Source organism: Parasteatoda tepidariorum, unplaced genomic scaffold (assembly GCF_043381705.1).
Source record: "Parasteatoda tepidariorum isolate YZ-2023 unplaced genomic scaffold, CAS_Ptep_4.0 HiC_scaffold_1961, whole genome shotgun sequence".
NCBI lineage: Eukaryota > Metazoa > Arthropoda > Arachnida > Araneae > Theridiidae > Parasteatoda > Parasteatoda tepidariorum.
In genome coordinates this window covers 1-5,673 of record NW_027261500.1, presented here as the reverse complement: position 1 = coordinate 5,673, position 5,673 = coordinate 1, and the positions used below count along the sequence as shown (strand labels likewise).

Below are 5,673 nucleotides of genomic sequence, written 5' to 3'. Positions count from 1 at the left end.
GCACCATTTGGCATAAAACTAATATTCAAAAAAATTAATAGAATAATACTTAGCTACTTCTCTCGATTAGTAATTAGTTGCAAAGAATTCTCAATTAGTTGCTTTTATTTCTTTTTTTTTAAAGAAATTTTGAAAAATAAATTAAAATACTTTCAATATATATATATATATTCGGTTCTATAGATATATATATTATTATATGTAATATTATTATATGTAAGAAATATGGTTCTATAGACATAGTCAATAACTTCCCTCAGTGTCCAAATACCAAATGACAGTCACTACTGTTATTTGGTGTTTAGACATCGGGAAAAGTTCTTTTTCAAATTACAGAACCTATAGTATGTCCATTTCTGTACCTTTATTTGTGTTTTATTCAAGTTGTTTTCATTTAATCATTATTTAATCAAGCATCTTAAATTGAATATTGCTTATTTTTATTAAACAATCATAGTGTCCCAGTGCAAGTGAAAAAGCAATGTAAGTGCACCGAGAGGAAAAGTGACTTGACTACCATTTTCTCTCCATTCCCAGCACTATAAAAGCCAAAATAGAATTTTCAGAGAATTCAAAATCATAAAAAAATTATTTTTGGAAAAAAAGATTTTTCCCCCCAATATGTAGCGTATCATACAAAAATGCCTAGATTATAAAAATCTCAATCTCGAAATTTTTTTCACTTACAATTTTTTTTCAACATTACATGGCAGAATGTGAACTCGTAGAAAAAAATGTCCCCCTTCCCCCATAAAAAAAGAAAAGAGAGAATATTCGCCTGAATAGGATTTTATTCAAGTTCTTTATTATTGTCATTTTTTATCAAATATTTAACAGCTGTTTTCAAACATATTCAACGAGTTGAGAATCTGTGAATATTGGGCAAAACGACATAATTTCTTACTACATCACTCGCTGCCACCATATATGCAAATTCATTATTCGAACCAGATGAACCGGGAGTCAGTGCAGATGGTTCCGTTTCTTTTGTGATTAGAAGATTGTTGAATCCCTACTCCAGGTTCGTTGGTCAAGACTCTGTAACCATCCTTATCGGCAATGTATGTCACAATTCTTATGAGGCCATTTCTGGTTGTGTACCCATAGGAACCGGTTCCGTTTGCGTAACCTTTCTCTCTGTAAAAAGAGGCACCACCCGTTAACTGGTTTTCGTTATATCCTTCATCGTAATTGCCAAATGCCTGTAAAACCTAAGTATAGTAATAGTAATTTTAGTGGATAATATTTGTATAGTGATAATGTACGTGTATAGTAAGTTTAGCATATTGTGATTAGAAATATTAGTTTATGAGTAAGTATAATTATTGTTCCCTTATGTTCTAACTGGGATAATTTGGGTAAAGGGTCGTTCGAATAATACGTAGGTAGGTGGTTCTAGAGCTGCACAATGGGCTATTGGCAACGGTCTGCCCATCAGAATGACCTGAAGACATGCCATTGCAATTTTGATCCTCTGCAGAGAGGATGGCTCAACTGCTTCGGTAGCCAGATGGCCTCTTGCGAAATTGAGCTTTTCACGGTAGAACGGTTTAATGACGACCAATACCGTGCAACCTCGATCCCTACCCAGGCTGATCAAAGTGGTCACCCACCGCTTACTGACCACAGACAGTGATGCTTGACTTCTTTGTTTTACTAGGAACCGTGTCTTTACGATTAGTCCACTGCGAGACCGAATCATACATAAGCTCCTAAACGGAGGAGGTGGGTTTGTGATTTGCTTATTTTTGGGGGGTTTATAAGGGTTTAAGCAATACTTACGCAAAACAGTAAAATTCGATAATTTGAAAAATTTTCTGAAAAAGAAAAAATCGAATCTTCTTTTCAAAATTATAAACAATGCTTTAAAAACGAAAGTTTTATTTTAAACTAAGTTATATCTTTTATTTTTACCTAATTCCAAAATTAGGTTACAATAATAAAATTAAAAAGAAGTACAGCAGCATTCTTGCAACAAGGACAACCAATCACTATAACGACAATGCAGACAACATTTTGCATCGACCTCCTTTACTTCCCACACAAGCTAGCACCCATCGCTTTGTTGGGCTTCAAGTTGGAGTCGAACCCCCGCGTTAAACAGCGACAGTTCAGTGCCACTGAGTCATCGCTGCTCTGTAAAATTAAAGCAAAATTCTGAGAGTTTCTCAGATAAGCATTAGTTATTAGCCTATTTTTGCTCACAATAGGGAAAGGGGTTCAAAATTGCCAAAAATCAGTATATATTTGAATCAGAATATTTAAATGACCCCCAATTACAAATTATGGCTTACAAAAGTATTTAATGGCAGAGATTTTATACGAATATCAATATTTAACTTAGTTGAAATAAAATAGTTTATATTTATGGAGATTGATTTTCAATGGTAAGCGCAAAATAGAGTGTCAGTTTCGTTAAACAAGTAAAGTAATTCTAAATCATGGCCTTTTACATAATTTTTAGTTCCCTTGTGAAAAATACTTAATCAATAAGGAAATAAAAAAACACTATCAAAATCTAACGAGTCTTTAACATGGAGGGCGAGACAAACTATCACCAAAAAAACTTGTTTGATAGCAGAAGGAAACGTAGAAGAAATGATATTTAATACTTTATTTTATATAACCGTTGTTGAACAGCCGACCCAATTTTTTGGGTTTGCAACTACTAATGTTCACCTCTGTAGTCTTGTAGTTTTAAATCCAACCCAGAAGACAAGAGAACTCCTAGATCAAGTATTGGGAGTATTTGCCTTCTTGGAGGACTTTTTAATGGAACTAACCCGCATATGCGTTACACGGAGAGGAAAACCTCCCGCGGTTAGTCGGACGGCAAAAAGACTCTAATATATGATCCGTCAACCACTGAGGATATTTTAAGTCTGCACTGCGGTCAGTGTAAGCCAGATGCGGAATTCGTATCGACCAGCCGTCGTTAGGATTCGAACCCGGTTCACTTCATTGGAATTCCCCGAGCCACCACGACTCTAGATAGAAGTGTTACAAACACCTTCTTCAGCAATTAAGCAGGTTTTGATGTTTCTAATCCAGTCTTCCTTAATAGTAATTCGCCAAAGTTAGATAGCGATTTTGTTAGTTCCTCGTGTTTGTATTTTGCTACCCCATTTTCTCACAGAATTTTATAAATGTGGCTACTAGGAAGGAATAGGTTCGTAAACATCCCGATCTGACAGTGGTTCATGTCATTCTGACGTTTTATTTCTTTACTAAACGAATAGCAAACAATTTTCCTTTTAAATCAACTAATTTACTCTCTTTTTATACTTTTACAAATGTTGAGAATAGTTATCAGAGAAACATAATACTTTATTCTTGAATTTGATTACTTTATTTCGAATTGAACAGCTAAATGATAAATATTCATTAAATTTTTTATAATTGCATATCTTTTTCATAATTGTATTGTAGTTTAAAAAGAATTAATTCCACTGTGCTAGTGTTTAGATTAACATTTTACTTAAATAATTTAATATAAATAACCGATATATATTAAATAAATTCCGGATTTTGGATAAGATACAAATATAATTATTGCTGGTTAAAAAAAAATTCCAACCTTCGGAGCCCCTGTGACCCTTCCTATAGGTTCCGTGGAACATTTTTTGGAAACCACTGCTTTAGAATATGAAATTTTGTAACTTTTCCATCTCAGTTTCGTTTTTAGATGTCAATACGATTATATAACAGAATTTTATTGTGACGGGTCAGTAAAATATCAATAAATTCTAGAAAAAAAATAGTTATTATTGTTATTAAGAAGTTGATAACAAAATGATTACCTACTTCTCTGTTTCTAATAAATGTGACAGTGTCGTTGCCATTAATCCCAACAGGTATGACAATTTCTTGAGCCACAGCAAACACAACACACATTGAAACCAGTAATAAAACCTAGAAAAAAGTTAAAAGTTTTTAAATGCCGTGCAGGATAAACCTAGTAATACGTGTTATTAGCTGCGGTCGGTAATAACGCACTACAACAGGTGAAACTACTGTAGTCGCCACTTTTTTTCACAGTTTGTAAAGTAGTGTGTACTTTTTTTTAAAAAAAAGTAGTGCAGTGAGTACCAAAAAAAAAAAAAAAGTTTAGAGCATTCCTGCCAACTACTTTTAACATTAGTTTTAAAAAAAAACACTGTTCTAAACTAATTTTACGGGTACAAATGTTCGCGGGTTCGTCAATGGATGCAATGAAACTGTGACTGCAGTTGAACTCTAACAAGAATTACGTGTTTAGAATCACGTATAACTATAACTAACCATTACGAAAAATTAGGGTCCGGCAGTGGACTGATCGTTAAGACACGGTCCCCAGCAGATCACCGAAGTCAAGCATCGCTGACTACAGTCAGTGTGCGGGTGGGTGACCACTTGGATCAGTCTGCGTAGGGACCGAGGGTGTGCGGTATGGGTCCTCGTTAAACTGTGCTACCGTAAAGTGCTCGACTTCGCGCGCAGGTCGTCGGGCTAGCGAAGCGGGGGTGCCATCCCCTCCACATAGGATTCCAAGAACGTACGTTATCATACTAGGTATCTTAGTTATTCTTAAAGTAATCCCAAATCATTGACAATTACTAGCATACCACACAACTAGAAAATTTTTAAAGACATGTAAAAGTTAAAAAAAATATAAAAACTTACTTTATAGTTCTTCCAAGAAAAAGAGATCCATAAACAGAATTATGCACGGTATCCATCTCGGTATTTAAAATGAGACTAACTACATTATGTCTACCTCTTACATAAAACACACAAGCAGCGATCATCATCGAAATATAACTGGGGGCCGTTAGCGGCCTTTTTCCCATTCTAACTAACTAACTAACTAACTAATCAACTTTTTTCAGAGTACCTATCCATTCTCACAAGCAGCGAAGGCCGTGCTTCGTATTATACATCCCTTAATATCGATAACGATTACTTTCCACCAAAGTTGATTTGAGTTGAGTTGTTGATGAAGAGGGTGTGTAGTACTCGCTTTTTTTGAGATAAGCTTTTTTGAGCTTGGTTTTTGCTGATTTAATTCATTTACGTTGCACTAGAGCTGCACAATGGGCTATTGACAAGGGCCTGGAAAACATTCCCGAGGATGATCCGAAGACATGACCTCACAATTTTGATCATCTGCAGATGGGATGGCACCCCTGCTTCGGTAGTGCACTTTACGGTGGAACAGTTTAAATAGGACCTATACCGCACACCCTTGGTCTCTACGCAGATTGTTCCAAGTGATCACCCACCCGCACACTGACTGCAGCCAGTAATGCGTGACTTCGGTGATGTGCTGGGAACCGTGTCCTAACGATCAGTCAACTGCGAGACAACTGTTGTTGTTTTTCTTCGGTTGACCTTTTACTAAATGATTATGGTGCGAAGAAGATGGTGATTTCGATTTCAAGTTAGTATTACATTCATGCAGTAAGTGTTGTTTCTACTCCGTTGAAACACTGAGGTCCTACAGTGATTTCAGACATGAACTTGAAACCTTCTTTTCAGCTGTCCGAGAGATTAGACACCCAGCTTACCAGTAGACAACAGTTTCACGCTACCTTCGCATTAAGTCCGTCTATGTCTTTCCTCTAATCGTTTCAGTCAGACCGGGATTGCCTGGTTGGTAAGGCATTGGGCCCATGTCCAAGAGGTCGTGGGTTT

The 5,673-nt window shown here is 35.9% G+C and overlaps 1 pseudogene; it reads right to left on the bottom strand.

The window, feature by feature from the left end:
• Positions 1-773: 773 nt before the first annotated feature.
• On the bottom strand, positions 774-3,912 carry LOC122273120 (cuticle protein 14-like; annotated as a pseudogene).
• Positions 3,913-5,673: the final 1,761 nt, after the last annotated feature.